General features: G+C 38.6%; 1 long non-coding RNA gene across 1 annotated transcript; it reads left to right on the top strand.

The window, feature by feature from the left end:
- The first annotated feature begins 20,400 nt into the window (after positions 1 to 20,400).
- Positions 20,401 to 21,201, top strand: LOC134481629 (uncharacterized). Its single transcript, XR_010057332.1, has 2 exons — positions 20,401 to 20,714; positions 20,885 to 21,201. It is a non-coding gene; the product is annotated as an uncharacterized LOC134481629 (long non-coding RNA).
- The last annotated feature ends 316 nt before the right edge of the window (positions 21,202 to 21,517 follow it).

Raw genomic sequence — 21,517 nt, 5'->3', positions numbered from 1 at the left:
CACCCACTGTTCTTCCAGAGGACGAAGTTCAGTTCAGTTCTCTGTACCCACATGGCAACTCACACTGTCTGAAATTCCAGTTCCAGGGCATTCTACCTTCTTCTGACCTTGCTGGATACCAGTCAACTACAAGTTCCACATATATACATGAGACAAAACAATCATGCACATAAACAATCTTTTAAAAACAAACAAAGGAAGGAGTTGGGATTTAGCTCAGTGGTAGAGCGCTTGCCTAGCAAGCACAAGGCCCTGGGTTCGGTCCCCAGCTCCGAAAAAAAAAATAAATAAAAATAAAAACGAACAAAAAGGAAGAGAGCTGGTGTCCCTCCAAATTTCACAAGCTGGAACATAATAGGCAATATGATAATATTAAGAAGTAGGTTTTATAGGGGTTGGGGATTTAGCTCAGTGGTAGAGCGCTTGCCTAGGAAGCGCAAGGCCCTGGGTTCAATCCCCAGCTCCGAAAAAAAGAACCAAAAAAAAAAAAAAAAAGAAGTAGGTTTTATGAGAGGTGACTGAATAAGGAGGAATCCACTCTCATGAATGAGACTTTTATAAAAATATTTTAATAAACTCCTTTGTCCCCTCTGCCATATTAAGAACACAGAATCATCTCTGAAATTAAAAAAAAAAAAAAACCCTCATCAGACAGCCTATCTGTTAGTGCTTATGTTCAACTTCTAAATTTCCAGACTGGGAGCAAAGAATTTTTGCTGTTTATAAATTTACCAGGCCTGGGTATTTTATTACAACATCTTAAGTGGTCTAAGGTAAAATCTTATCATCAAGATAATTATCCATGATTTTGATGAAGCAGAGTAATAAGACACAGAATTTGTGGGCCCACAGAGAAAGGAGCCCCTCACCGGAAAGTTTGCCCAAAGCTTCTCACCAACAAAAGAAAAAAATCCAGCCCAATCAACATTTTCTATGAAGGTTGTCAACACAAAAATTATTCCTTTAGATAGATAGATGATAGATAGATAGATAGATAGATAGATAGATAGATAGATAGATACAGACAGACAGACACACACGCGCGCACGCGCGCATACAGACAGACACAGAGATAGATTAATAGAATCTAGAGATAGAGTAGAGATATAAAGAGATAGAGCTAATAGGAGAGAGAGAGAAAGAGAGAGAGAGAGAGAGAGAGAGAGAGAGAGAGAGAGAGCATAAAGAGTGAGCTAGACACATAAGCAGCCACCCCAGAGGTCTGGCCACCTACGGTCTGTGCTTGCAGAACAAACTCTCCTAACTGTGAACCCTTCCACAGCCCCTAAAATATCATTATTAAACCCCAACTCTGCCACTACCTACTACTGTGTTAGTTGCTTTTCTATTGCTGTAATAAAACACCATGACCAAAGCGACTTGCAGAAGAAAAACTTGAAAGACTTTGTTTTAGTGTACAGTCTCAGAGGGGTAAGAGTCACGGCAGAGCAGATGCATGGTAGAGCAGGAAACTTACAGCTCACATCTTGAACAGAAGTCACAAGCAGGAAGAATAAACTGGGAATGATACATGTCTTTGAAATGCAAAGCCTGTCACCAGTAGCATACTCCTTCAAGACCACACCTCCTAAACCTACCCAAACAGTGTTACCAAACCAGGAACTAGATATTCAAACATGTGATCCTATGGGAGACATTCTCATCCAACCATCAAGGTTTCTAAAATTCTTTCCTACTTTGGCCTAAGTAGAGGTCCCTATATATGTAATGAAACTCCTTGGAATGCTGAAATTGTGCTAACTGTGCCTCCTGATTCTTCTCTCCCAATATTAACACTGAAAGTTTTTTCTATGTTGTTCATCTTTTACTTCATACATATTTTCATTTGCCACTAAAAGTTGATGTCAAACACTGATCATATAAGTAAAAAACCTGATCATAAGTTATGTCATGTTTGCCCATCCCCAAGAAGGCACAACCTGAAAGCTTACTGGTTTCCTTTAGATGGTCTTTAAAGAAAAAGGTACTTAAAACCTTTGGAAAGCCAAATTACTAACAATAATTCTTGGCTGTCCCTGAATGTGTAATGTACTATCAAGCAGTTCTTGCTTGGGGTCAAGCTGGCTCTAATTAGCATACACATTAGTTCAGACATCTGCTATTAATTTATAAAGCTGTAAACTAGGATGTAGGATTAGATCATCTCTAATAATAAGGACCCCGTGCTTTATGATGACTTGTGTGCAGCATATGGGAGGCTGAGATCACATGGGTGGGATTAGTGCCTTCTGTAGCTTGTGGAAAATTGCTTAATATTTTGAGCCTTAGTTTACTATTCAAAAATAATAATGCTCCTGTAGCTAAGAATTACAATGCACTAATTGCATGTAAAGCACTTAAACCTGTATCTTGCTATTAAATGGAATATACTTCTAATGTGCTGTAGTTTCAATATATTTATGGGAGTAAGACACTATTACATTGGTTATATTTTTATGAAGCCATTATCTTAGGAAATGGGACATGCTAGAGATAAATTTCATAGAACTGGGAGAACAGAGGATACTTGATAGTATGAGCCAAGAAATGAGCTCATACACCCAAAATTAGCATGGATGCCCAGATTGAACTATGGCCTATCAAAAACTTTGTTCTCAAGGGGGATTATTACTAAGGATCTCATTATTAAGGATCTCTGTTCAATGGGGTAGAGAAGAAAAATATGAATTGCCCTATTCCTTCAAGCTGAAAAATAGCTCTTAGTAATGTAAAGCACAATGAAATATGCCTTCTTAGAAATAAAATTTTGAAAGGAAGGGGCAAGTTCCAGGTAGAACACATCAGCCACAATGTAGTAACAGGGTGGCTATCTCATGCCAAGGAGATGTAGGATATGGTAAATCTCTTCTTCTTCTTCTTCTTCTTCTTCTTCTTCTTCTTCTTCTTCTTCTTCTTCTTCTTCTTCTTCTTCTTCTTCTTCTTCTTCTTCTTCTTCTTCCCAAATTTCTTAGCACTGAAAACCTTTACGTTCTAAACTTATCCAATTTATTTTGTGTAATGAAATGAATAAAATCATATTCCCCCAAATTCCTCTCAGGGAGACTTTATATTTATTCAAAAGAAATTACTTTCTTTAGAGTATGAGACCCTAAGGAAATGCTCAAGTAACACAATACAGCAATTAAATTGTTCTGCCTAATGAAGGGATAAGAAATTTTAACACGAGAGAATCTAGGAGAGGGGAGAAGCAGGCAGTGAGGTAGGAAGAATTGGAGGGTGGAAGGAAGAAGCAGGAATGGTATGGAACTCCCATGGACTTAGTAGCAGAGTGGTGGAGGGAGGATTAAAATGTCTAATTGGAGTTAACATGGTTGCTTTGAACATGAGGGGAATCCCTTCATCTTTTTTCCCTGAGAGAATTGAGGATGTGTTTGTGTTGCTCACTTGTGCTTCTGCAGATTATTTTGAAGACCAGGTGACATACTGAGTCCTGTGTTCAGGTGAATACCAGGATAAAACTGAATATTGCAAAGACTCATAACTCAGAGGACAGAGCAGAAAGATATCCAAGTCAGAAAGTCATATTTCTTTAGAGCTTCTCATAATGTTTTTAATGAAGCTTTAAAAGTGTCTCATCTGTATCATAATGTAGAAAATTAAGACCAGAGAGATAAGAAAATCCACAACGTGATAGAAGTGCTCACAAGGGGGAGACAGAAACTTAGAAGGTAGTATTTAGAGAACAGTTCTGTAGGTTTCCCAACAAAATTCCTCCTCCAGTAAGCTAGCTAGCGGTGAATGTGACACTTTTTAAAATTGAAGAGAGTGTTATTCAAAAGAAATATAATGAGAACCACATATATAACCTTCATTCACATGGCAACTGGATTTTTCAATATTCAGACATATAGAAGTAAAATTAAATTTTAATAATACACTTTATTTAACCCAATATTTCTAAAGCATTATCAGTTCATCATGTAATTTGAATATCATTATCAACGCGATATTTTACATTCATTCATATTCCTTTTAGAATCCCATATCTACTTTACTCTCACAGCACAGTAAAATTCAGATTGACGACATTCTAAGTTCTCAGTCACACTACATTAGAAAATATGTGCTTATGAGGTCACCCTCTGATCAGAAAAGTAAAGATGGTTTTCAATTGGACGCTTGGACAAAGTGACTATAAATTACATGTTTAGAATATTAATCATACAACATTTCAATTTGTGAATTTAGTACTTAGATTATGAAGAGTTCAAGAAGGAAAATCAAAGAGGTGTTGAGTATTAACTACACAGGGCTACTGAAATTTATGTCCATAAATCGTCAGACACTTAATCATTTTATAAATATATTTCTTTAATTTGATGATGGATCACTATTGAAATGGAACTCATGGAATTCTGCCCAGTATCCACTTCATCTTTCCAATTTATCTTTCTGAGGGACAGAGAAAGGAAAGCTAAAATCTATACCTCCTAGATTTCCTCAATACTAAAGCTCTTGGTGTGAGTTAGGCTCAGACAATCAAACTCATAGAGATGAGATTTTTGAGGGTGGAAGTGAAACAGAGGCCCTATCTCTGTCTTTTTTTTTTGTCCTCTCTATTTTTCAAGCATGGGAGCGTATTTTCAATAATGGTATTAAATGTGGTGCCCACCACCTTGTCTCCATCTGCATTACCAGCAGCATGTTGAATATCAGTTGCCATCATCTAGTCTCCACCTGTGAATGTTACAAGCGGGGTGATAAGGATCTGTGATGGTTTGAATAGGAATGCCCACAGGCTCATATATTTGAATGCATGGTCTTTAAGTAGTTGAGCTATTTTACAAGGGTTAAGATATATGGCTTTGTTGATATAGGTGTGGCCTTGTTGGAGGAAGTGTATCATTGGGTATGGGCTTTTTGGTTTCAAATGCTCAAGCTAAACCCAGACTTTTTGCCCTCCCTCTCTCTTTTTGCCCGCCCTCCCCTGGATCTAGATGTAAAAATCTCAGCTATTCTCTAGCACTAAGTCTGCTTAAATGCCTCTATTTTTCTCACCATGATGAAAATGGATTAAACCTCTAAACTGTAAGCCAACCCCAATTAAATGCTTATCTTGTGAGAGTTGCCATAATCATGGTGTCTTTTCACAGCACTAGAACACTGACTAAGACAGTACCTGTGTTACCAATCAGGGGTCGGGGGAAGCAATTTGAACCAGGGGACAAAAACAGTAGTGGGAGTATCTTTCTAAGTATGAAGTTTTTTGAACTCTGGATCCTTGATGATAGTTGCAATGATGCACATCATTGAGAATTCTGCATCTTCATTATAAAGGAAGTATGAACTCCTTCAATGCCTCAGCTTTGTGGGTAAGACTTGTTCCCCAATGTTCCTGTTACCTCCTGGTTTTTTTTTTTTCACTTTACCATTATACTGAACATCTCTCTGATCTTTCCTGTGGATCATCTCATGCTATTAAGAGGAGAGTGCGATATGATCAGGTGACTAGAAAATATGATAGGATACATATACTAAAGAATATAGACAAAATTCTAAGCACTCAGAAACTTTTTGCTTAAGCTTTAGAGGTCCAGCAGTAACACGTGCCCTTTTGCATTAAGCTGATATATCAAGTAAACAGAAAAGGATGTTGCATCTTCCATATATATATATATATATATATATATATATATATATATTACTTTTTAGTGAAGATTCCCTTCTTGTCTCTGTCCTGTCCATCTTGAGTTAAATAATTCCTCTTCTGTATGCCCTAGCACCATGAATGATATTCTGCCTTACCTAGGACCAAAGCAATAGTTCACCAGCTTCAAACTAAACCATGACCCAAGTATTTTTTCTCTTCAAAGTTACTGTTTCTCAAATAGTTTGTCACAGTAACAGAAAGTAACTTAACCTTATGTGCATGATCCCAAAGATAGGTCTTTCAACTTACCAAGCTTCCCATAACTATTGCCCCCTCTGGTTATTTAATAATATATCTCAAGTAAGTATGGCACTGTTTATCAAGAAAAGTAAACAACAATTTAGCTGTAAGTTTGCAGAGGGAAACCAGACCCTCCTTACAGCAAACTATTGGGCAGAAAATGTGCATAACCATGGACTCCACTAGTGGAATCAAATCCCAGACAAGAAATGGTCTTTTTGATGGAACATTAAAATGGCCTTCTAAAAATAGATTGAGGAGTAAGTTCAGAATGCCACGCAGATGCTGAATTAGGACTTCTATACTGTGCTTCCTCCATAGCAGGAAAAAATAATGGGTCTAAGAGTAAAGAATAAAAGCAGTGGAAACCCTACTCATTGTCTTTCCCAGTTGCCCCTGAGGGGCATTTGTACTTACTGTCTGCTTAGTCTGGAGTGTGTATCATTGAATGCCCTAGTTCCCAAAAGGAACACACAATGCAGAGGGCACATGAAGGGTAGGCCCGAGTTACAACCTAGACTGCTTGGCACTTGGATATTTCGGACTACTTATGCTCATGGGCCAGCAGGTGAAAATAAGATCTGTTCCGTTGATTGGGCTGATTCGCACTGCTTAGGAGAAAGCCATACTATTTTTAGAAAATTACATCATAAAGGAAAATGTGCGAGACCCAGCGATCCCTTCATCCTTGCTTTGTATACCTTGCAATAAACGTCTTTGCATTTTTTAACTCTTATATCCAACTTGGATTCTGTTTCTTGAAGGACACCAGTTAAACAAGGGGAAAGTAAGCTCTATTTTCATATGGTTTATGTTGATAGAACATATGTAAACACATGAAAACATCCTTTCTAATGAAATAGCACAGGACAGGAGAATAATGAATGATAAAGGCATTTTCTTGGTGGATTGAGTCTGCAAATCTTCTTAAAGAGACCAGAGACATGAGTATACTCATATAAAAGAACAACATGTGAGATATGCAAATAAATGTTGGAAGAGATTGTGGGATATAATTTTTTATCTTCTCTCACCATTACCTGTCTAAATCAGAGTACTTAAACACCTGACCCCAAATCTCACAATGTAACACAAAATAAGTTGCTAGAAAAAAACACTGAGACTCATCCCACACATTTAGCTACAGGCAAACAAGCAGGGCTGAGTATGGGGAAAGAGTCTAACCCGGGAAAGAGTATATCCATTGGTTATCCAATACCAAATGATTATCCCCTGAAAACATACATACAAATAACATATGCCCAGAGCGGGTTATATTTCACACATGAATGCATATACATGTACATATATGCATGTAACAGCAATTAATGACAAAATGTCTCGGATTTTTAAGGAGAGCAAGGAGAGGTATTTTTCAGGATTTAGAGAGTGGAAAAAGAAATGATGTAATTATGTTATAATCTCAAAAACAAAAGTAATTTTAAAAAATGACCCTCTGTCCTACCTGAGTACAGGAGTAGCAAGTCATCCGGTTGTTTCATAGAAGAGGTTCTTTCCATCCTTTTCCTTAGCCTGAGAGTTGCTTTTCTGTCTTAGTTGTCTGCGACCCTCTCTTTGGAGTCTGCTCTGATGGCCAACACTAATCTTCCTATTTGTAACTGAAGACATACAGCGTAGTGGTGTTCTCATCTGCCATAAGAAAAATCATGCGTTTGCACCTCCAGGGAACACTGCCATTTTCAGAGCATGAATCAGAAATTGCTGATGCTTCATAAAATAAGAATCTCCGTGCCATATTGCCAAAGGCCATGTTTAGTAGAGTGTTCCTTAATCCGTCATTTAGTGAGCAACTGCTCATGAGTTTGGTACTAGCAGTAATAATAGAAAGATAGCCAGGACCCCCGGTTTTTAACTGTCTCTGCATTTAGATTCTTAGTTGGGAATGTTCTACACAGATGACATTCTGAGAAGCTACATATAATTGTCTCCAAATATAGACTAGTGTCTTATTTCTATGACCAGGGATGACTTACATGTGTTGCTTAAGTTGGCCTTTTAACAATCCACTGAGGTATTGGCTTGAAAATTTAGGGCAAACTCCAACATTTTTACCACATACACTCTAAAAATTTGTCCAATCAGAGTATTCATTTGTTAAAATAGAAAAAAGGCCTAGAAAGGTGATAATAAACACAGAAATTTATGTTTCCCTCTTACCCAGAATGCCAAGGAGATCACTTCAGGATTTTTCCTCCCATGGAGGGCCTTCTTGGTCTAGGAGACTTCTTATGGTAGAAGGAACTCTGAATCCAAAAGAAGTGGCACTATTGTTGCTCTAGCCTTGGAAATATGAAAGGAAACAGTGACATTCTAATGACTTTCCTGGAAAAACATGTAAGATCTATATGCTTCTGTCTTTTTGTCTTCCCCACTCCAAGAATCAGAAGTTCCCAAGAATTTGACTAACTCCTTTTATTTTCTCATTAAACTGTTAGTTCCTACAGCTGAACATTTATTGTGACTTTCATGATACAGTCAAAAGTAATGACCTGTATAATAAATATCTGAGAAATTATCACATTTAAATCTAGTGTTTTCTATGTTCAAAAACTCAGTCAATGCTTTCATATTGTCAATATAAACACTGAAACCACTCTCCCTTGCTGTTCTGATTTCTTCCTTATGCACACTACTGCATACCTGTTTCAGAAATTACGAGTCCCTGTTGCTGCACATACGATTTTTTAAAAAAGCAAATTTTGGGAGCCACATCAATGATCCCTTAAAAAAAAATCACGATCCACTTCACAATTGGATGAATTATCCTCTTTCTTCCACCAAGATGAAGACTGTTACTTGCTTAAAACTTAAATTTTGTACTGTAAACTTTAAAGTCGTGCTTTCAAGCGCATAATAATACACAATTTGAAATATATTTATTCTTAGGTACAGTGTCTGCTGCGATCATCAAAAAATAGGAAAAAAAGATAAAACTATTGTGACGTAAGTAAATGAGGAGCTATCAACTCCATTCTCCAAAAAGAACGGTAGCACATGTTTTTATGAATCTGACAAACTCCAACTTTGTGTTCACTGCAACTCCCTTTACTCCAGTTGTACTGGCTGGTTTTGTGTGTCAACTTGACACAAGCTGGAGTAGTCATCACAGAAAAGGAGCCTCAGTTGTGGGAATGCCTTAATGAGACCCAGCTGTAAGGCATTTTCTCAGCTAGTGATCAAGGGGGAGGACCCAGCCCATTGTGGGTTGTGCCATCCCTGGACTGGTGGTCTTGGGTTCTATAAGAAAGCAAGCTGAGCAAGCCAGGGGAAGCAAGCCAGTAAGAAACATCCCTCCATGGCCTCTGCATCAGCGCCTGCTCCCTGACCTGCTTGAGTTCCAGTCCCAACTTCCTTTGGTGATGAATCAGCAACATGGAAGTAAGCTGAATAAACCCTTTCCTTCCCAACTTGCTTCTTGGTCATGATGTTTGTGCGGGAATAGAAACCCTGACTAAGACACAAGTCTACCTTGCCTGCGTCTCTAAGTCCCTTTTTTCTGTAATGTGGCTTCTCTGGTCAGAGCTGATTGACTAAGGAAAACAGATCCAATCTCAGCGGGATTTCTCTGGTTCCCCCGCTGAGAAATACAGGAACAGAGACAGAAATAAAGATCTTGGCAGAGTTAAAATATAGAGCTGAAAGTGAGATGGGAGAGACCAGAAATGATAGTTGAAAATGCAAAGATCCTATCCACACAGACAAAACAGTAGCACTAAGTTTCATAGGTTTTTGTCAGGAAAAAACATACCAATCTGGATGAGGAGGGATGGGGAAAGAATTACTTAGATTTCAGGGAGGAAAAAGATTACAAATTTTGAGAGTCTTATAACTTCTCAACTCCATGATGTAATTTCTTCCCAGATTGGCCTGCATCCTTGTCCTTGAGCTTTGTGGGAAGATGCCGTAACTCACAATGATTTTCCCCCCTTTTCCTTGAGCTAAGCCTAATTGGTTTCTATATTTGCAACCAACATGAAAAATAAGACTCGATGTGATTAAATTTATCCAAGATCACATTTTCTGATAGTGAAAACTGAAAAATTAAAACCACAGCCCAGGTCCCCTAATTTATATTATGATGGATTATTGCCTCCCAAAAATGCCTGCTTAGATACAGGCAGTGAGGACACAGGGATTTGTGCACCAACATCAGAAAAGAGAAGACGCTCTTCAAATTAAGTAGCCAAGATGACTACTAAACATCCAGTAGTGTATTATCACAGAACCTATTAATTTGGCCTTGTTTTGTAAATTTTGGATTCTAGCAGCCGACAGCAGAGACAATCCTGTCACCTCCTAGATTTTGGAATTCTGGCCTCCAGAAGAGTGGAAGGTTTTCTACTGTTCAAAATCATCAATTAGTGATGATTTATTATAGCAGTCATAGGAAACTAATAATATATCCAAACGATAAATTATTATGAAGAACAAAAAATATCAGAGAAAGAAAATCTAATAGGAGTTGGAGTTATGACTGTCCACATAGGATTAAGAGGGGATTTCTGTGTTTACTTAACATCTACTAAAGTTCAACAGAGAAACATTGATTGAGGATGCATAAACCAGGGCCAGGTTTTGGCCCCAAGAACCTCACAGTTTTTATACCAGAATTGGTTGAGCTGTTGAAAAGTAATTAAATTTCTTCAAATACTATTTTTATTCATTGGCTAAAGATTTACCTAGAATTTGTTCTTTTTTTTCCCCATCATGACTTCATCAGGAAAGATGCACAATATCATCTTTCCCCTCCATTTCAACATCAATATTATCTCTCATGTACTTCCACTGCCTGGTTATTAAGGAAGCAACACATGGGCTCTTAGGAACACCTTCAACTAAAACAGAGAGGTCAAAAGTAACTTCTGCAGGGGCTGGGGATTTAGCTCAGTGGTAGAGCGCTTGCCTAGCAAGCGCAAGGCCCTGGGTTCAGTCCCCAGCTCCGAAAAAAAAAAAAGTGACTTCTGTAAATGCTGACAATGGAAAGGTCGGAGACATTGGCTTCAAGAAGACCAATGGTGACACAACTCTAGACTCTTTAGTCCCCTGGCCAAAATAGAACAAAACAAAACAAGACAAACAAACAAACAAACAAAAGCCAGGAGATTGATTGTCAGCAACTCTCATCACAATGTTGCACACTCACAGTACTTCATAAACAAAAAGAACTAAAAAACTTATCCCATGAGTACCTATGTAGAATGAATTCTGTAAAAACAGGACCAGTGTAGACTATACTGGGATCAAAGTCTGTGAGAGCATCCTTTATTTGTAGTTGGATAAAAAGACCATGGGAACATAACCTTTTTTATCTATTTTCACTGCAAAAGAACCTTGTACCAACTTTAGACTAAACTAACAGACAGTTTGTTGGGTCTGAAAGACCCCAGCTTAGCAGCAGTAACGCCATTTTGCAAGGCTGTACTTAAGATGACTGGTTCAGGGAAAGGTTAGAACACTGAGTATACAGCGGCTGCCAAGCAGGAGATGTTTGGTTGAAGGCCTGGCAACAGGATGACTGGGGTTGAGCACCTGACAATAAGAAAAAGCCCCGGGAGAGGTCCCACACCCTGGTGGGGGGCCGAGTCAGTTGTTATGTTTCAAGAAGGTAGCTTGGAAACTTGCCCCCAGGCTAAACTCTTGGGGGGCCGAGTCAGTTGTTATGTTTCAAGAAGGTAGCTAGGAAACTTGCCCCCGGGCTAAACTCTTGGGGGGCCGAGTCAGCCGTTATGTTTCAGGAAGGTAGCTAGGAAACTTGCCCCCGGGCTGAACCCTTTGGGGGCCGAGTCAGCCGTTATGTTTCAGGAAGGTAGCTAGGAAACATTAGAATCCACCAATGATATCCCTGTAACCATGCATCTGCTTCTGTATGCTTGCTTCTGCTCCCCAAAATCCTATAAAAAAGCCCATCCTTGGTTCCGTGGGCGCGCCAGTCCCCCGAGCGACTGAAGCGCCCACAGGTACCTGTGTATCCCGACAATAAATCAAATCCTCTTGCTGATTGCATCCTGTGGTGTCTCGGCCTGGTCATTGAAGTTGGAGGGTCTCCATCCCGAGGGAAAGTTCTCCCTGAGAGCTTTTCAGGGTCCATTGCTATTTCAATGTAAATTCAGTTTTCTATATGTGTAGCTTATAGATAAAAAGCATAGTGTATGTTTAGTTGTTATTTGATGACAACATCTTAGGATGAGTAACAGGTATTTGATAAAAGAATGCTCAGGAAGAACATATATTTTAGTTAGGGTTTTACTGCTGTGAATAGATACCATGACCAAGGCAACTCTTAAAAAGGACAATGTTTAATGTGGCTGGCTTACAGGTTCAGAGGTCCAGTCTATCATCATCAAAGTGAGAGTAGGGCAGCATCTAGGCAGGCATCAGAGCTGAGAGTTCTACTTCTTCATCTGAAGGCTACTAGCAGAACACTGGCTTCCAGGCAGCTAAGATAAGGGTCTTAAAACCCACACCCAAAGTGACATACCTACTCCAACAAGGCCATACCTATTCCAACAGGGCCACCCCTTCTAATAGTGCCACGCTCTGATCCAAGCATATACAAACCATAGCATTCCACTCCCTAGCACCCATAGGCTTTTTCAAACATATGACTCTATGGGGGCCATACCTAAACATAGCATAATGCAAAATACATTTAGTCCAACTTCAAAAGTCCCCATAGTCTATAGCAGTCTGGACAATGTTAAAAGTACACAGTTCAAAGTTTCTTCTGAGATTTATCCAATCACTTAACTGTAATCCCCAAATCAAACTCCAAACTCTGCATCTCCATGTCTGATGCCAAAGCTGTCGTCAGATCTCCAAGTCCTTTTTCATCTTTGTTGACTGCAACAAACTTCTTTCTCCTGGGCTGGTTCTACTCCCTGTTAGCAGCTTTCCTCAGGAGATATCCTATGGCTCTGGCATCTCAAACATCTTGGGACCTCCAAGGCAACTTCAATGTTACAGTTTCTTGTTTCAATGTCTTGGATCCACACATGATCTTCTGGGCTCCTCCAAAGGGTTGGTGGCACTTCTCCAGCTCTGCCCTCTGTATTATTCTAAGCTCAGGCTGATCCACTCCATTGCCACTGCTGTTCTTAATCATCATACCATGACACTGGCATCTCCAATACTCTGGTGTCTTCTGCTGCAACTAGGCTTCACCAATAGCCTCTCATAGGTTCCCTTCATGGTACCAAGCTTCAACTCCCTGTCATGGCCCTTTCACTCCTGGGCCATCAATTGCAACTGAGGTTGCACCTTCAACAATGGCCTTCCATGGCCTCTCGCAATGCCAAGCCTCAGCTGTTCTTCATGATGCCTTTGTGCTTTCAAAACCAGTATGACCTTGAAGACTCTTACACATTACCAAGTCCAGCTTCAGCATGCGGGACAACCTTGGCTATCTCTGGAACACAACTTCTTTGTGCTCTCAGAAAACACTTCCCAGAAGACTTCGCCTCAGTGATACTAGTCTGTTCTCAATTACCACTAATTTCTTAGCTCCAGCTATCCAGCATCAATTGTCCTTTTATTCTTGACTCTAAAGCCAGAGCCAAATCAATTCTGCTACTTGCTGAGGCTGGAACATGCCCCCCTCAGTTGTCCAACTTTATTAATTCTAGGATTAAAGGTGTGCACCACCACACTGGACTTAAGCTTTTCTTCACCTAGAACTTGTCCTGTCCCAGGCTGGCCTTGAACTCAGGGATCTGTTTGGCTTTATCTCAAGGGATTAAAAGTGTGTATCACCTTACCTGGATCTAAACTTAACTGGGAAGGATCTTGCCCCAAAGTCCTACTCCCTTAATCTTCCGTCTCCTAGAACATAGAACCCAGCTCCATTCTACTTCATAGTGCCATTTTAATATTTAAACCATATATTTTATATTTTTCTTTGCTAAGCTTGTTGCATTTGTACAAAATGCTCTTCAAGAGACATAACCAGAGAGCAAGGTCTATGTTGGACATTTCTGAGACTTCCTTTGTCAGTGCAACTAATATAAATCTCTTTATGTTTGCTTTAGATATATTCTTCAGACAAGGGCAAAAAGCAGCCACATTCTTCACCAAAATACCACAAAACAGTCTCTTGACCATATATTAAAATTCTTCTCCTCTGAAACCTCTAGAGCCAAGCTTCAACAATTCAAATCACTCTCAGTACCAAAGTCTTCCATATTCCTACTACGATGGCCCATTAAGTCCCATTTAAAGCATTCCTCTGCTTCCAAATCCAAAGCCCCAAAATCCACATTCTTCCAAACAAAAGCATAGTCAGATCTGTCAAAGCAATACCCCAGTCGCTGGTAACGAGTTCTGTCTTAGCTAGAGTTTTACTGTTGTGAACAGACACCATGACCAAGGCAACTCTTATAAGGACATTTAGTTGGTACTGGCTTACAGATTCAGAGGTTCAGTCCATCATCATCAAGGTAGGGATAGGACAGCATCTAGGCAGGCATGATGTAGGTGTAGCTGAGAGTTCTACATCTTTATCTGAAGGCTGCTAGCACAATATTGGCTTCCAGGCAGCTAGGATGAGGATCTTAAAGCTCATACCCAAAGCGACACACCTACTCCAACAGAGCCATACCTTCTAATAATGCCACTCCTTGGGCTGAGCATATATAAAACATAACAACATATAATTAAAAAATAAGAAAAAGATCTCATGATCCTCTTGATCCTCCTCAAGAAACAGAAGCAATGCCCTGCTCTCTTAACATTTTGTGCTCTTAACTGTCAGACTCTAAAATTTCTACAAGCACTAAATAAAGATCGCCAAACCTCAACATGCACAGAGGTGGAACAATTTCAGGTGATTCACAAGAAATAGGCATAGATCAGATTCATCACAGTCCAAAAGTTACCTGCCATATTTTCGTGTGGTTCATAAACCCAAGACCCCAGAATAGTCCAAAAAAGTAAAGATATCTGACCCTTTGATGAATAAAAAATTGATTATAAAAGTTAATTTGACTTAAAGAAATGTGGTATCTGCTGTCCATGGAGATGGACAAATCAATCAAAAAAATGTGTCATTACATGTGTAGAATCAATGCTTTGAAGGGCTCTTATATCTATAACCCAAAATATCAGACTTATCTGGAAAACTTCGAATAATACCTATTAAAGACTTATCTTTACTTTTTTGTAATGGTTTTCCATTGTACCAAATGGGGGGGAGTAAAATTCTGAATAATTCATCTGCAGCTTCAAAAACATGATCTATTATTCATATGTAATTTCTTTGCTCATGTTTAGATCTTCTAAAAGGGCATTTATAATGTTTTTCCTCAGCTACCAGATCATTGATTAAACCCTAACAAGAGTTACAAAAAAAATATTATGATAGACTGAGCAACCTCCCCTGCAACCATGACTGTTCCCAAATTGTCTCAGACACTCTTTCCAGACAGGAGCTAATGCCTCTGTGTGTTACAACAGTAAGCACTGGTCATTATCTGATTGCATACTCAGTTATTCTGGGCCTTGAAGTTGAGTAGTTGGGTATCTTGCTGGGCTCCTTCTGGTTGCTAAAAAAATACAACATTCATGTTTCCCCTTTTCTGTTGTCTTCTCTTCCCATCATTCAAGTAAGAATAGTTTTAAGTAATTCTGTTTGTGGTCTTCAATGCACCCAAAAGTCTTTCCAGACCCAATTACCACACCAGTGTTTGATTAATATTACCATTACACCTATTCCATAATCTAACACCGCTTTCAAACACTTGAAATTGCTAACAATATAAAACAGAAAAGTTTCTGCTGCTCAGCTTTTTAAAAATATTTACTGGGCATTTATTGATCAGTTATTAAGTAAATTTACTGTGTTTATTTGTTCATAGGCAATGAACAATTTAGACTGCCACTGCTCTTATTATAGTATTCAGAGACATAAATATTTACCAGATAAGTTTATAATATTTCATTTGTTAAAACAAGTTACAAATAAAAATCACTAAAAGGTGTTCCCAATTCCACAGGATAATTCAGGATGTCATTGCTAGTGGAAGACTTTGAAGCAGAAAGTTAAAAGAATGAAAGAGGTAGCCATGCAACTTTCTTGGTAAAGAGTATTCCAGAACTTTCTAGATAAAGAGTATTCCAGAACTTTCTAAATAAAGAGTATTCCAGAACTTTCTAGATAAAGAGTATTCCAGAACTTTATAAATAAAGAGTATTCCAGAACTTTCTAGATAAAGAGTATTCCAGAACTTTCTAGATATAGAGTATTCCAGAACTTTCTAAATAAAGAGTATTCCAGAAGAATTATTTCAAAAGTCTGAGGGAGAACCATGTTATGTAGGTTAGAGAAACAGCAGAAAAGTCTGTGTAGACAGGATTGAATCATCTGGAAGTAGGGCCTGGATAACTGTTCTCAAGCACACCTACATGTTACAACCATCTATGGAGTTTTTAGTTCATTTTCTTTTAAATTAATTCGCAAAAGAAGCAGGTAAAAAATGTAATCTGTAAATGCTGTGGAAGAAGCAGTGCCTTGTGTGACAGTTAGTCAGCTCTATGAGAGAAAAGATAAAGAGGGTGTTCATCAGAATTCAGAGATAAGAGAGTTCATGCCAGAAGTGAACCAGGCTTAACCCCAGAAAAAAAAAAAATTGGGAATTTGGGAAGTTGTGAATAGCGATCTGAGCAAAGGGTTGACTTAGTAATATAGCTTCAAGTGACTGTATATAAAACTTTGAAACCATGTGTAGTATAGAGTATTTCAGAAATGACAGCTACTGTTCATAACATAGTATTCTGTATGCAGCAATTCTGTATTTATGGTTTCAAACAGCCCCACAGAGAAGATACTGGAGCACAACTCCAGAAAGTTCCAAAATGCAAAAATTGAATTTGTCATACACCACAGAAAGCAAAATCGGTGGGCCTTGATGTCCTCTTCCCACGTCACAGATGCCTGACCTGTCTCTAGTCCTCTTTGAACTCTAAGCTCCTTGAATTTGGTGCGAGTTAGTATTTTAGCACATGTGAGGGTGTGGATGTGGTGTATGTGCACAAACACTTTTGACATTACTCCTTAAACAATAGAGGATAAGAATTATTTACATGTCATTTATATTTTAAGCAGTATGATAAATACCCATGAGATGAAGATGCACATGGTTTATATGAAAAATAAAAGGGGTGTAAGCATCTAAACTATTGGTATTTATATGGAGCAGTGGAAACAGCCTTCCATTGATAACAAGGAATCATGATATCATGGTAACTGAGATCTATGGATTTAGATCCAGGTGAAATTAGGTCCAATGGATTGGGGATGTCTGTACTTTTGTGTTTAATTTAGGGGATAAAAATTCTATCCTTAAAATTGTATGTAAAAATCTGGCAAAAAAGAGTAGTACAAAGCCTGCAAAACAGAATGAAGAACTTGGATCACCAAAATCCTGAGAAGCTAAAGAAAATCTGTGTGAGAAAAAAAAAACTGCAAATCTGTAGGGAAAAAAATCGGCAAACTTGAAATTTCCAAAAGTTCCTGACAGCCAGCAAGCAACAGAGATGCAGTGAGTACTGTGTGGTGGTTGTAATTTTATACCCAAATCTCTGATGTTCACTCCTTCAAAAACTGGAATTCAACTGTCTTCCCTTGCATATGGCCTGGGTTTAGTGGCTTGACTCCAGTAGAATACAGTCTATAAAAGTAATAGCATATGGGTCATCAAGATGATAATGTGTGTAAAATCATTTCCAGCCAAGAATAGTGTCGTGAGTTGAGTCACATAGAGAAAGAGAACAAGTCCTGCTAATTGTCCTCTGACCGTTACATGTATGCCACGACACACATATCCTATGGCATGAGGAAACACACACACACAGACACACAGACACACACACACACACACACACACACACACACACACACATTAAATTAAATACTTTATAAATTGACTACTCATACTCACCTGGCAGTGGAGATACAATGATTACCAAAGTACTGTGACTGCACAAAAATCCATTGTGTTGTATAGCCTTTGAGTTTGTTTAATCTTGGTAAATGGTTTTTTATTTGTGTCTTTTATAATAAAGTTTAAAATAAATCAAAAAACCAATAATTAAAAAGTAAACTTGCATATAACTTGCAAGCTTGTTTCATTAAAGATATGTGACGTTCTGCTTGCCTTTCCTTACCTCTTACCTCTCAGCAAGCCCACTTCCATACCAAGAACACACTACACAACCCTACTAAGAGATTTCTTTCCAATGACCAGCTCAAACTCACCAACACAGGAATGATCTTATAAGAAGATTCCCCCAGTTCTAACCAACCTTTCCAGGGATGAAACTGTAGTCTTTCCCAAGGATAAGTCATCCCTCACCCCTAAGTACTCATTCCATACAAAGTGGTCAGCCCTGAAATCATATACACATAAACAACATTAAACAGATTCAATAGACTATTTTTATATGTTTATGCATTTAAACGTGTTACAATTATAACAAAAGAAAGAGGCCATGAGCTTGAGAAGTGCTGGGTGGTGTGGTAGAGATTAGAGGGAGAGGACATGGGAGAGGTTAGAGGGTAGAAATGGAAAGGAAGGAGTTATGTAATTGTATTTTAACTAAAAAGTTAAAGTTGATTTTTAAAACATGAGCCAGAATTACCACAAAAGCTACTCTCCTGTCTGATATGACGTAAGGCCCACTCCCCAAGATGAAACCCATACCCTTCATACTGAGTGCGTGACAAAGGACCAGAGTCTAGCTAGCCGAGAAACCTGGGGTAAAGCCAAATACTACTGATTTCAAAAAGAAGTAATAATAACTCCTAGTGGTACTGTGCTCTCTCACAGATCAATGCCTTATTCAGCTGTCGTCAGGGAAGCTTCCTCTTGCAGAAGAAAGGAAGAGATTCAGAGACCCTCAGCCAGACATTATGCAGACAAGCAGACCTCGGAACACACAGTTCTAAATTGGATGTCTCCATCAAATCCCTCCCCACAAAGCTCAAGGACCCCATAGGAGAGAAGGCAGAAGAGTGTAAGAACCAGAGTGGGTGGAAAACAGTAAAAGAACAAGTCCCTATAAGTTTCTAGAATAAGGATTAGATTATTGATACATTATGTTCGAGTTTTGATATTTAACCAAATGCATGTTTTAATAGAAAAATAACGTTATCTCTTTAATTCCTTTTCCAGGTCTTGATCCCTTATCCTGTACACTGTTCTGTGGTTGAGTACAAAGCCACTTAGGAACAGGATGGAGAGGATATAGTATCAGAGATCTTTTTCTTCACCCAGTTCCTGAGCCTTGACTAACAAGCATTTTATCCTGAAGCAAAGCATGTACCAAGCTCAGGCAGGAGAAAGCTAATTTTTTATAGCAATCCCCAAAGCATGGAAAAACAAACAGATTTCTTGGTGTAGTAATGCACGAAAACTGTGCTAAGAGGCAGTCACTCTTGGCAGCATAAAAGGCCTGGTTGTCTGTAGATGTTTGACCCTGAGGCCATATCATAAGCTTCTCTTTTGTTGTTTTGTTTTATCTCTGCTAAAATTTATTGAATTTTCCTTTCAAGCCACAAAATCAGAACCTACTTATTGTAACAATAAAAAACAAAATCATTGCTAGAAAATAAAGAAAAAGCCAACAATGCCCCTCTTCCTTGCATTCCCTGGGCAATCAGAGGTAAGAGTTTGCCCTGCGTACTGTTACCTTTTTCCCATAAATTGGCCATGATTGCTTGTTACCTAGACTCTGCAACACACATTACTTTTCAATGTGTGTCTTTCTCACTTAAAACGTATTACAGTTGTCACTTCACATTAATAAAAGTAGATAAAATGCATTGTTTTGTATAGCTGTGTGATATTCTGTAATGTGGATAGACAATAATCATTCTCTTGCTATTTCCAAAATTTATGATTATACACCTAGCTCAGAATCAGTGGGCATATTCCTTTAGCAAAACATCACAAGCTCTGGGCTTGACACCACATATGAGATAGAAAACAGCAGAAGATAGATAGATAGATAGATAGATAGATAGATAGATAGATAGATAGATAGATAGATAGATAGATGAAGCAATAATTTAAATTTTTATTTTGTATGAATTAAAAACATTTTTAGCCTTTTGTTCACAATTGTACCACCATGGAACAATGTAGATACATAATATAAATTTATCAAAACTTACAGCATATAAAACAAAGAGGAATATTAGTAAGGGCTCCCATTTCCCCCATGTTTTCAGTGTGGTTAAATAATTCTAAACTTTCAGAAAGCATTTCAAAATTTGGCATATGTGTCCCTATTAGCCATGTTGAACATTTTTCACATGTTTCAGAAACTTGGTTATTCTTTTTTCTCCACGGATTTGCTTTAAAAGACAGCAAAATAGTGTGAATATCTTAATTTTCTTTCAATTATTTCTTTTTAGTTAGATTAATAAACATTTTTATTTAGAGTAGTTTAATATCCAAGTTGAGAAGAAAGGCCAATGTTAGCACATATTCTACCCCTCCCCAGTACTTGCCTCCTCGTGGGAATACAGACATCAGTCTGCACACTTTACAATCTGTAAACCAACACTGACACATGAAGACCGTCATCTACCAGTCTGCACATCAGTATTCTGCTTTGCATTGTTCATGTGTTTCGACAATTTTATAATCTGCATGTATCACAGCACCATATGAAATGATTTCACTGTCCCCTAAAATCACCTCTGATCCACCTATTTATCCTTCCCTCCTCAGTAACCACCACAGCTATTTCTGAAATATATCAAAGCCTTCCACACAGCCTTGGAAGAGTAAGTGAGATCCTTTCCAAAACAGGAAGATGGATGGGGTAGAGGTGGCTCCTGGTGGCCGCATTGGAACTCTGGGCAGATTGTCATTGACAGAAACAAGATGAGTGACACATCCCATGTGGCATACTGCCAGATGTCAAAACCGTTTTTTTTTTCTTTTTCTTTTTCAGGAAAAGGAGAAATAGAAGTTGGAAGTCTTCATTCATCTTGAATGGTGGAATGCTCACGCTACAAATTCTGAGGCGCAGAGAAAATGCAAATCCTCTATTTTGACCATAATTACTCAGCCTGACAAAAGAACTTCTTACTCCATGGTCAGGATGACTGAATGTACTCTATAGCATAGTCTTCATCCTATTTGGTAATCCTCACCCATATCTGTTGTCAGGATGTCCCCTGGATGACAGTGATACATCAGAGATGATATAAAGAGGATCCCAAATCCATGTGTACTCACTAGCCCCCAAGTAAACTAAACTGATTGGCCAGAAAGCTCAGGTATCTGTCTCTGTCTCCTTAGAACTGGGATTATAGGCATATACCACTGCTCATGGATTTTTTTCGTGGGTTCTGTGTATCCATCTCAGGTCCTCATGCTTGCATTGCAAGCACGTTGCTGCACTCTCTCCCTCACCCTGACTGTAGCATCTTTGTTTTGAGTCAATACCGTCTGCTGCCCATGCATTTACTGTAAACTCCTGAAATTTCTCTGCTATAGAGACAAGCCGAAAGGGTGACAATTCAGAATCATCTGTGCATTCTAAGACAAACAGCCCTGAATGACAACGGTGGAGCTGGCCACA

The sequence above is a fragment of the Rattus norvegicus genome, chromosome 13, assembly GCF_036323735.1.
Source record: "Rattus norvegicus strain BN/NHsdMcwi chromosome 13, GRCr8, whole genome shotgun sequence".
Lineage (NCBI taxonomy): Eukaryota > Metazoa > Chordata > Mammalia > Rodentia > Muridae > Rattus > Rattus norvegicus.
The sequence above is the reverse complement of the archived record's forward strand: the minus strand, read 5'-3'. Positions and strand labels throughout refer to the sequence as shown.